Here is an 11013-nt window from a genome sequence, read left to right on the forward strand (position 1 = left end):
GAGTTGTCTCCTTGTGAATTCTTTGTGTCAGAAATGCTTAGTTTTGCAGTTCTCTTAGCCTAAGAATGCACACGAGACTGACTTAGATCTGCATAAGATTTGTTGTACTTCCCCATACAAATATGTGTAATATATTAGGCAATTTAGCCTTAAATTGATAGAAACATATCCAGATGCTTAAGATATTTAAAAATCAACCATCCCAATAAATTACAAGCAGTACAATCACTGCTTAAATATATCTACAGCATAGTAGAGAAAACACACCATTGCACTGGGTGTTTTAATTTTTTTAACTTTCTATTGTCAGGGATTTCCTGTTTAAAATCTGAGGGGGTTAGTGGTGGGGAGGGAAATGCTTCCACTGCTGATTTTGCCCTCTTAGTGGGTAATCACTGTGTTTAAACTGGAGCGGAAATGAATGTCACTCTGCTGTGTTTATTTCCCTGTGTGCGCACCAGAATTGCTGATATCAGCAGATCTCTGTAAATGGTGCTTGTCACAGCATGTGCTGCTGTCACACGGGGAACACTAGACTGTTTTTGATGAACAGCACAAAAGTCATATTTTTAATATTAACAACAGAATCTCTCTTTGGTACTTTTTTAGCCCTCATTACCAAAATACCTCACAACCTAATTTATTTAATCTCCACTAGCTCTCTGAGGGTATGTCTACACTACCCCGCTAGTTCGAACTAGGAGGGTAATGTAGGCATACCGCACTTGCAAATGAAGCCCGGGATTTGAATTTCCCGGGCTTCATTTGCATAAGCCGGGCGCCGCCATTTTTAAATCCCGGCTAGTTTGAACCCCGTGCCGCGCGGCTACACGCGGCACGGAGTAGCTAGTTCGGATTAGGCCTCCTAATCCGAACTAGCTGTACTCCTAATTCCACGAGGCTTCCATTAGAAGCCTAATCCGAACTAGCTACTCCGTGCCGCGTGTAGCCGCGCGGCACGGGGTTCGAACTAGCCGGGATTTTAAAATGGCGGCACCCGGCTTATGCAAATGAAGCCCGGGAAATTCAAATCCCGGGCTTCATTTGCAAGTGCGGTATGCCTACATTACCCTACTAGTTCGAACTAGCGGGGTAGTGTAGACATACCCTGAGAGAATAAGTGCTGTTACTACCATCCTGCAGATGGTGATCTGAAGTAGATAGGAGGATAGGGTCATAATTCAAAATTATCAGGACAAACTGGAGAAATGGTCTGAGGTAAATAAAATGAAGTTTAATAAGGGCAAAGTACTCCACTTAGGAACAATCAGCTTCACACATACAGAATGGGAAGCAACTGTCTAGGAAGGAGTGCTGCAGAAAGGAATCTAGGGGTCATAGTGGACCACAAGCTAAATATGAGTCAATAGTGTGACACTGTTGCAAAAAAAGCAAACATGATTCTGGGATGCATTAACAGGAGTGTTGTGAGCAAGAAAAGAGAAATAATTCTTTCACTCTAGTCTGTGCTGATTAGGCCTCAGTTGGAGTATTATGTCCAGTTCTGGGCACATTTCAAGAAAGATGTGGAGAAATTGGAGAAGGTCCAGAGAAGAGCCACAAAAATGATCAAAGGGTTAGAAAACATGAGCTATGAGGGGAAACTGAAGTAATTGAGCTTGTTTAGTTTAAAAAGGAGAAGACTGTGAGGGGACATAGCTGTTTTCAAGCATCTAAAATGGTATTACAAGGAGGAAGGAGAAAAAAAATTTCTCCTTGGCCTCTGAGGATAGGACAAGAAGCAATGGGCTTAAATTCAATGGAGTTTTTGATTGGGCTTTAGGAAAAACATCCTTTCAGGTTAAACACTGGAACAAATTGCCTAGGGAGGTTGTGGAATCTTCATCACTGGAGATATCCAAGAGCAGATTAGACAGACACCTATCAGGGATGATCTAATAGTGCTTTCCTGCTGTGAGGGTATGGGACAGGACTCAATGATCTCTCAAAGTCCTGTCCAGTTCTAGTACTTTATGATTCTAAGTACTGAGAGACAAAGAGCTTGTCTAAATGGTACAGCAATGTGCACAGAGGACTTGTGAATTCCAATGCGCATCAACACACATAGGAAGTCTGGACTGGACCAGGGAATTCAATTCAGGTCTCTGAAAACCATGGCTAGCACCAGAGTCGTTGGACTATCCTGCCTCTTAATGGGTGAGTGATGGTTTTAAATGATTCTGGAATCCTAAAGCCTTCCCCTCCATCAGATTACAACTATAGTTTGTGGGGGGAGGAGCTATGTAATCTATATGTATGCCAACTAGACACCCTTAAAATACTCTGCTTTAACCCACTGAAAAATAACCTATATTTACCTAGCATAAAATATTAGAACTGGTCAAAATATCATCAAACTATTTTGAACAAAGTGTTTATTCATTGCAAAATATGAAAAACAAATATTTTATTTTTTGTTGAAAACCCATTCCACACAATGTTTTTAAAAAACTAGAGCGACAAAAACTGATCATGTTAAAACATTTCCCAGAAAACTATTTGCCATTTTCTAAGAGTTACGAAACATGGAAAGCTTAATGTGGGACATTATTTTTTCTCTTCTAGCTGTATTCTAATCAGCACACCTGTGCAGAAATCACTCTTAAAATCTATGCTTATCCAACACCTACCAGATGATGACCACCATGTCCCTCCCATGCTGGTAAACTGTGGACAATTGCAGAGCATAAATTATTACACCATGAAGTTTGGATTTACCAAATTCAATAATGCAACCATTCCCAGAATAATATATAGGTATTAATCCTTTGTGCTGCTATAGTGTTCACCATCCAGCTATCTCAAAGTGCTCAACAAATCTATTCTCAGCTCTACAACTTGAACTTCTAGATGATGTTGGGCAAGTTACATAATTCCTCTGTACCTCTGCTGCACAGTCTGTCTTGTTTATTAGATTTTCAAGACATCATCCCCAAAAGTGTCACTTTAATTAGATAATATAAATATATAAAGCATACCATAAAATAATATATATTCATATTTGTTTCCACAATACTTGTGTTGGTTCTGATTAAATTGGACACTTTTTGGGATGATGCTTAAGAAAATAGCGCAAAGTATGACTTAGAGAAATAAACATGATATGGAAGACAAGACAACCTGATTTATAACCCCTTTCATGGATTTAACATTTATTAAAAATAATAATTATTATCACTATTTTATTTGTATTTCATTACCACCTAGAGGCCTTTGCGCTATCTAGAATGCCCAGGTATTCACATTGCTGAAAGCTGCCCCTGAGCAAACAACTACTAACAAAGTACATCTCCAGTCCTGTATCTATGGCAATTGTGATGCACCTACAAATACTCAACATAGTGACATTTTTGGAAAACAGCCCTTTAAGGGAATGTATCAGTTTGTTCTTTGAGTTACAGGAAAAGCTACAGGATTCCTGTAGACATTAATAAAGGCACTATGATTTCAGCTTGGTGAGTCACACTCTTTAAGAGGGAAGGTGTCTGGAGTTTTAACAGACTGTAATGCCTGGGTTTTCTCTGTCTTACTGGATTAAATCATTAATGAAGAATTCTGCAGACAACATTAAGGATCAAAAAAGACAGTGCTGAACCTCTCAATTCAATAACCATAGTTTACTCTTGTAATCAGACCTGCTGATGGAGAGAGTCAAAGGCGAAAACTGCCCTGGGACCTGGTGCTTCTGACCACTGTCACCACTACTGTGGCAACAGAACCATCCAGAGCCATGGGCCCTTTAAATGGCTTCTGGAGTGCCATGTGGCATGCTCTGGGCTGCACACAGGGCTGCCTGGAGTTGGCACAGCACTCTCCAGGCTCCCCTTACAGGGGTGTGGGGCAGCCCCCCGCTTTCGACCAGAGGCCCATCAAGGCTGTCAGCTCTGCTGCTTATAATGGTTACCCGGGATAGCATGTAATGAAAGATGGGGCTGATTCTGCTCCCATTTATAATGGTGTAAATCAGCAGTAATTATTTTGAGCTCATGGTAAAACTGGTGTGGGAGAAGGATCAGACCCAGGGCATTTTAGGAATAGGATCCTGCAAATTGTAACTCAAGTAACCCATATTCAAGTTATTAGTCCCAGGAAAGCCAATAGTCAATGGAGAGAAGCTGACTAGTAGGAAGTTTAGACTTGAGATTAGACGAAGGTTTCTAACCATTAGAGGAGCGAAGTTATGGAACGGCCTTCCAAGGGAAGTAGTGGGGGCAAAAGATCTATCTGGCTTCAAGATTAAACTAGATGGGTTTATGAAGGGGATGGTTTGATGAGATAACATGATCTTGATAACTAATTGACCATTCATTATCAGTGGTAAATAGGTCAATGGAGGGATGATAGGAGTTACTATAGAGAACTTTCTGGGTGTCTGGCTGGTGTCTTGCCCACATGCTCAGGGCTTAGCTGATCGCCATATTTGGGGTCAGGAAGGAATTTTCCTCCCGGGTAGATTGGCAGAGGTCCTGGAGGTTTTTCGCCTTCCTCTGTAGCATGGGGTACAGATCACAGCTGGAGGATTCTCTGCATCTTGGGGTCTTCAAAGTATTTGAAGGCTTCAATATCTGAGATATAGGTGAGAGGATTATTCTAGGAGGGGGTGGGTGAGATTCTGTGGCCTGCACTGTGCAGGGGGTCAGACTAGATTATCATAATGGTCCCTTCTGACCTTAAAGTCTATGGCTGTGTCTACATTGGCATCCCTTTCCGGAAAAGGGATGCTAATGAGACACTTCGGAATTGCAAATCCGCAGGGGATTTAAATACCCCCGCAGAATTTGCATTTACATTGCTTCTGCTTTTTTCTGGCTCGGGGTTTTTGCTGGAGAAAAGCGCCAGTGTAGACACGATTCTCCAGAAAATAAGCCCTTTTCCGGAGGATCCCTTATTCCTACTTGAAAGGGAATAAGGGATCCACCGGAAAAGGGCTTATTTTCCGGAGAATTGCGTCTACACTGGCACTTTTCTCTGGCAAAAACCCCGAGCCGGAAAAAAGCGGCAGCCATGTAAATGCAAATGCTGCGGGGGTATTTAAATCTCCTGCGGATTTGCAATTCCGAAGTGTCTCATTAGCATCCCTTTTCCGGAAAAGGATGCCAATGTAGACACAGCCTATGAGTCTATGAGAAGGTGAGGTTGATGGGGCTATTTGAATGAACAAAGGCTACTTATACATGTGAGAAAGGGAAGAAGTAGAGAGTTTTGTTTCTCTTCAGCAAGGGAAACAACCTCAAACACCCTAAAATCAGATCTATTTTTTGCTTCCCCACTCTGAACTCTTCTTCAGCTCCTATATTTCCTGTGTCTTCTAATCTGCCTCTCACTTCCTCTGCATCGTGTCATAAATCACATTGCTTTATGTTTACAGAAATTCTTATCCACATCACTCTTCTCTCATCTGAACTGCCTTTTCCCCCATGATATTCCCAAGTCCCCTCTCCCTACACTATAGACTAAAGCTTCCCGCCTTATTATATAGTCAGATACCTATGATCACATCCTCCAGACACCAGACATGTCCACTTCAGTGTCCAATTCAAAACTGTCTTTCTTTTTATAAACTCTGTGATTTGGGTCATAGTTGTCATTAGTTCACTTCCTGTCCCAAACTTTGGTCATCTAGGACATGCCTCTCTTTTACAGGCCAACATCATTATGAGAAAATTCTTTTTTACATATACTGCCATCTGGAATAGACTTCTGATTGCACTGTCATCACATTGGCTCTCGAGCCAAACTCAGCTCTGCTGTAGTGACATCAATGGAGCTGTGCTTGTTTACACCACATTTAAATCTGATCCTCAAATCCCATATGACGATATATATTTTCTCCCTGGTCTCTTTCTCTGTCTGAAATTTTTGTATTTGTTCTAATTTCATAACTACTTATTTCACTCTCTAAAGTCTTTGTGAACTGAGTTTACATGAAAATTTTACACAAAATAAAGCTGTATTGTATTTCAGATCCTGTAAAATCCCACTGCTATCTTTGGATGTATAATATAGCTTAATAATGGAATCATACATAATAATTAATATTTGTACATGAAAGCTCTAAGGAATGTTACATTTCTTTTTCCTCTTTAGCTAGGAACACTATTAATTAATTCACTGTAAAGTGATTAAAATTATTTTTAAATAACGAACAATGCCAAGACAGACAAGTTAATTGATTGATTGGTGTATGAGCAGGATCCTAAGGGATTAGAATTTGCATATTAACACAGATCCTTTCTTATCGAGCTGCTTGCCATATTTTATCTTCCTTCAACCAGCACTGAACATGATAAAATAACACAAATAACCCTATTGGATTGCTCCTCCTCAAGGGAATAAAGTGTAAACTTTAAAAGTGTCCTTCACTATATATGACCTATGATGACATATATATCTGCAGACAGAGCTATCTAGATATATTCAACTTTTAGTCAAAGGTGCTTGTTAAAGTTAGCCATTCTGGAGAATTATTCATAAAGACTACAGAATAGCAATAGAATCTTCTCCAGGCTGATCTGACTCCAGGCCTCAACTCTGATCTGATGGACAGAAGTAGAGGAGAGTTCAGTTTCCAAACTCATTCAGTCTGTGGCCTCCTTGCTTAGACAGCCAACAAGAAGCAGTATCTAACTAGTTTCAGTTATCTATAAGAACAGGACTGCTATCACCAACTCGTTTCATATAGGCCATCAGGAAGCAGCTTTCAATCACGAGAGTCCAATCCTGTGTCCACTGAAGAGAGGAGCAAAACTTCCAGTATCTTCAATAGTGTAGGACCAGTTGTGGAACAGTGTCCTGGAGGCAGCGACGGTCAATATGTTCACAACTGGACACTGAGGGTATGTCTGACTACATGCGTCTGCCGACAGAGGCATGTAAACTAGGCTACCCGACATAGTCAAAGAAGCCAGGATTTAAATATCCCCGGCTTCATTAAAATAAACATGGCCGCCGCGCTGTGCTGGCTCAGCTGATCTTCGGCACAGCGTGCAAGTCAAGACGCGGATCAGTCGACAGGGGAAGCCTGACCACTCCCTTATGCCTCGTGAAACATGGGCAAAAGAGGGAGGATGGAGTGAGCATGGGTGGAGCCTTGGAGAAGGGCTGGGAAGCAGGCGCTGCAAGGGTATCTATATTTGAGGTAGATCTTGGATTGCACTTAAAGTCAAAAAGTGATCTCATGCTCAAAAAGGTAGGAGACCCCTGCCTTAGTGCTGCTTATATCACTAAACTTCTGCTTCCCTTTTCTTCCCATGACAGCCTAAAAGCCCTGTTGTCCGCTTCTCCCACAACCATATCTGCAGTTGGTTCTGAAATATATTATATACAAAGTGCTGCTCTCTGCATTATGATTGTTCACATATGTTATATATTTATTTGCAGTTCTGTGGATGTGCTGTTATATTGTATTACTGTAGTGTCTGGGACGCATATCAGGACCAGCACCCCACCGTTCTAGGCATTGTCCAAATGCAAAACTAAAAAGATGGTCTCTGCTCCAAAGAATTTAGAGTCTAAAACGAGAGTCCACAGACGGATACAGACTGATTGATGGGGCATGAGGGTGTAGAACAGGGGTGGGGTGCTGCATGGGGTGCAGCACCCCAGCTTGCTAGGATCTAGTGCCCAAGCCTCAGGGCTCACCCCCAGCTTTGGGGAGCCTGTGCTGGCACTCCAGCCCCCTTATTCTCCACCCCTGCTATTCTACTGTAGGGCAGGAGCACACAAAGCTTACTTGCCTAGGGATCAGCAGTCCCTGACCCAAGAAAGGTTCCCCACTCCTGATGTAGAAGGAAAAAATGTGAGGCCTTCTACCCCAGTGATGTTCCATTTCTATAGAATATTTTCTATATAGTATGACAAAGTCAGGCCAGAGGGCTGCAAGAGAGCGGGAAAAGGCAGCTCTAGAAGGGTAAAAGGCCCACTTCTCTATTAACTAGAAGTGGGTTATTGCAGATCTATTAGGATCAGCTAAAAAGCGGTTGTCTCAAGCAGATTATGATCAGCTGAGATAGGGCTACCTTGGACCATCTTGGATCAGCTGATTTCATTTCAGGGCTGCCTGCGACCTTTTTTAAAACCCTCCCCTATTAGGAGAAAGGAGGAGGAGGAAAAGGGAGAGAGGTGCATAGCCCTCCCCCACCTTCCAAGAGACTACTAAGCCAGAGACACCAGGGAATTGAGCAGTCTCCTATACTAAAGGAAGGCCACTAAGGGCTCTGCTAAGGTTGCTAAAACTGCCCGGACACAGCAGATAGGGGGGTGCTTTACTTGAGGCCCTTTGCACCAAGGGGAAGAAGTGCAAAGCCTGGCAAGGGAAAGTAGGTCCCTTGCCACAATAGCTATACAGGGAGAGGCCCTCAGCTAGCATAAATTAGTGGAGTTCACTGAAGCCACTTTTGCTCTAACCCATGATTTGCTAAGCACTTGAGGATCTCCTGAGATATAAGACATCAGCCCCTGTCCCAAAGAGTTTACCATCCAGTTAAATCACTGACAACAGGGCAGGATATAAACCCATGCCTCTGTGGTCCCTGTTTAAACCTTATGAGGCATGGGTTTATATCCTGCCCTGTTGTCAGTGCTCTAATTGGATTGTAAACTCTTTGGGACAGGGGCCGATGTCTTCCAATCCAATTAGATCACTGACACAAGATATAAACCCATGCCTCATAAATTTAAATAGGCAGCATAGAAGCATGAGTTTATAGCCTATCCTGTCTGTGATCTAATTGGACTGTAATTAGACAGGGTCCATATCATTTCTTCAGCTCCTCAGATGGTGCTTATTGGCATACTTGCAGTGATTCTGAGTGGAGGTAGACTGCTTTGCATCAGCTGTAGATCTGGCCCCTTTTGCTCAAATTCTTTACTTTTGAACAGATATGTGGATCTCTCTTTATACCACTTGGTGATATCACATGCTATTAGAGAATGGGAATCAGATTTTCTGTGTTATTCATGGTGCTATTAATTTTGTCCATTTCTGACCCCAGGACTCATCATCTCTAAAATCTTCTCTGAGGGAAGCAGACTAAATTACCAACAACTAAAACAAACCACTTTGACATGCTGGCATTTTATTATTTTGCTGATATTTACACCACGATAGGCAATATGTCCAGGAATAATTAGACAGGCTGGCTTATTTACATCAGATGTATTTATTTATTTAGCAAAAATTGTGCAATATAAGCCAGTTTGAAAGAAACCAAAAGGCTAACATTTCTTCACTATGACACATCATGTAGAATAGCCTTTTAAAACATTTGATATAATTCCTAATGTAAGAGTTGTTTATATTACAATGTAAATGCTTGCCTGAAGAGAAATATAAAGGTGTGATTTGGATCCTATTGGTCTCTTGAGCTGGCATTTCAACTGGAATTTTTCCCCGGGGTAATTTATAAATGATTATTTCCTGTTGCAAGTATATTGGCAGGCCTGAGGAAAGAATAGCTCCAATTTTCACTCTATTGTAGCTGGCTCATATCCAGAAATTGCAGAAAGCATATTTGCTACAAAACTGAGATTAGAAGTTTATTCTTACATCTGTAGTCAATGACATAGTATGAAAATGCAACATTTTGTATGCATATATGATATATATAAAAAGGCCTGCCAATGGGGAGTGGGGCAAAGAGGGAAATTGCCCGGGGATCTGAAGATTCAATAGGGCTTGAAGCTTCTGGCCTCCACTGAGAAAGCACTTGTGGCTGAGAGCCCCATGCCCTTTAAATTGCCACTGGAGCCCCATACGGTGCATTCCTGGAAATTCTGTTGGTCCCCCTGTATATAAATCTAGTATCTAGTTAAACATGAATGTATAATTTGGACTACAAGTGTGAAATATTCATATTCCTGGCAACAGAAGTGAGAAGTTGTCCAGTGAAAAGGTACATTTAAACAGTAAGATGACACTATCTGGACATCAGAAGTTGTATATCTTACATAGTAAAACAGTACTCTGTACTTTGATCTAGGTCAAAGGCCATATAAAGCTATGTCTGCACTACAGAGTTTTTCTGGGATACTGGAGGTATCCTGGAAAAACTCTGCCATGTCCAGGGAATGCATCTTCTCTTCCTAAATTATTTTTCAGAAGAGCAGACGCGCTTTTTTGGCATCCCTGTAAACATCATTTTACGAGAAAGAAAGGATGTTCTAAGAAAGTCTGACATTTGGCCCAGTGTAGATGGGTCAAATGTCAGAAAAGCCTCATCCGGAAAAAGCTACGCAAAGTGCGAACCGCAATTTGCATAGTTCTTTTCCAGAGGAACAAGGTAGTGTAGACATAGCCTAAGACATAAATCTATCGCTATAGAATACAAAGACTTTGTAGGTTTGAATATCTACACTAACCCACCTTCACACTTCTTAATATGGAGCAACTGTTGAAACAAGATATAGTAGCATTAATGGCTGCCTAGTCACTAGGCTGTTCAAAAATAAATGACAGTAATTAGGTAAGAAGCCAGGTTTCTGTGACTTCCAGCCAAATTGCAATGCAAATGAACTCTAACAAAGTCTTCCACAACACCTACTGAGTTCTCTGCACCATTGTCATAAGTCAAAAATTTATAACATTGAATTTGATGCTTGCATTTGTCTGGACAGCAGACACCAGCTGCTAATGGTTTATCTAACGTCAGCCTTGGACAAGTGAACAACTGACTAACTTTACCTAAACTAAAGTACTGGAGCAGGTCTTGATTGTCCTTTTACATCAGTTTTACATCTGCAAAATTCCACTGACTTAAATGGAGTTATGCTTGATTTCCTCTGGTATCAATGAGAGGCAAATTGGGACCAAAGGATTTAAAAGAGTAGGCACAGAGATCCTTTCAAAATCCTCGGCATGTTCTGTTTTGGTAGCAGAGAAATTCTTGTAGATGGAGAAAACACATCTTTTTTCAGAAATTGTCTCTGTACCCTTCCTACACCCCCAATTCCAATTGTGTCCCATTTCCTGACACATACAACAAAATAAAATCTTTCCTAAATGTTAAATCTTTC

The sequence above is a fragment of the Pelodiscus sinensis genome, chromosome 2 (assembly GCF_052426305.1).
Source record: "Pelodiscus sinensis isolate ZL-2025 chromosome 2, ASM5242630v1, whole genome shotgun sequence".
Lineage (NCBI taxonomy): Eukaryota > Metazoa > Chordata > Testudines > Trionychidae > Pelodiscus > Pelodiscus sinensis.